The following is a 1,322-nucleotide window of genomic DNA, read 5'->3' on the forward strand; positions in this document are numbered from 1 at the left end:
GGGGAGGCGAGGGGGGATGCGGCTCCCGCGGCTGCCCAGAGCCCCTGGGAGCCCTGGCCTGGGGGAGTCGCCGCTCTGCCCGGCGCCGTCTGGGGGGATCGTGTGTATTTATTTTTTGTTTTAATGTGCGGATAATGTCATTTATTCTGTGCTACTTCTCTCTGTGGAAGAAAAAAACCCCTCCCCTTCCATCGAGCAGGCGCAGAGGAACTTCCTTAGTTTTGTCAAAGCCTCTTCCTGCTTTCGGGCTTTTATACCTTATAAGGCAGTTTTCAGTGTCAAACCTGAACCAAATCCGCTTTGGAAACGCTTCTTTTCGTTCAGTAGCTGCCAGGCGGCGGAGGGGACGCGGTGCCAGTGGTCCCTAGCAGCGGGAGCGGTGCGGGAGGAGGCCTCGGGGAGCCGGGCCGGCCTTTGCTGGGCTCCGGGGGCCGGGCGAAACGACTCCATGGGGCCGCGGTTTTTCATGGGAAGGGGAAGCACTGCTGTGTTTTCAGAGCTCTTTACCTACGCCTGATGGCATGCTGCTCCTTTAGCTCGTTCTTTACTTTTGTTTCACTTCTCATCCCTCTTGCGAAAAATAAAGAAAATTTTCAGTGGGTGCTCTGTAGATGCAGCTGTTTATCACGCTTTCTTGAAAGGGTGTGTTCTTCTGCAACCCAAGCAGTTGTTTCTGAAAGCACATGCTCATCATCCCCTCAAGAGAATCTGTTTGGTGTAGGACATCAATAAATCTTTAGGAAGAGCGGGTCTATGTATGTGTGTGTCTGATGTCTGCATGCCTAACAGTTGTATGAAGAAGTCATTCCTGTAGTGAAAGCAGAATTAAAACCTTGAGTTCTGTGGGATGGAGGAAAGTTAGCACAGTGGGAATGAGGGTGTGTAGCTGAGTGAATAGAAGTATATGTGAATTTAACGTGTGTATATGTGCTGTTTGTCTTTCAGAGCAAAAGATCTCTAACTGCTCTTCCACATGCCACCAGTGGCTTTTTCTCATCCCACATGTTTGTGTATCGCCAGTAGTCCCATTAAAGGCAATAACTATGTCTTTATAGGTTTGTAAAGTGCAGGTTGTGACCACTGGATTAGAAATTCGCTTGAGGCTTTCAGCAGTGCCCTGCAGGAGCAGCATGCAAGCTCAGAGCTGTGTAAGAAATAACTTTGTGATGTGAGAGGTGTGCCAAGGGACATGAGTGTTAAATGTTCCTGGGGAAGATGTGTGTGCAAGTACACCATGAATCAACTTCACTTCAGATGGTGTACTCTAATGTTCTTGAATATGATGTTAGCCAAGTCTTGCTCCTGTTTATTTATTTCCCTAC

At 48.7% G+C, this 1,322-nt stretch overlaps 1 protein-coding gene across 1 annotated transcript in view; it reads left to right on the forward strand.

The window, feature by feature from the left end:
• Positions 1–1,129: 1,129 nt before the first annotated feature.
• The window catches only part of ACTR3 (actin related protein 3), a 27,575-nt gene continuing 27,382 nt past the window's right edge, over positions 1,130–1,322 (forward strand). The window contains exon 1 of the mRNA XM_014306933.2: positions 1,130–1,148. The gene's annotated coding sequence lies outside the window, so the exon portion shown is untranslated. The remainder of the gene's footprint in view (positions 1,149–1,322) is intronic.

This window comes from Geospiza fortis, unplaced genomic scaffold (assembly GCF_000277835.1).
Source record: "Geospiza fortis unplaced genomic scaffold, GeoFor_1.0 scaffold112, whole genome shotgun sequence".
In the NCBI taxonomy this organism is placed as follows: Eukaryota; Metazoa; Chordata; class Aves; order Passeriformes; family Thraupidae; genus Geospiza; species Geospiza fortis.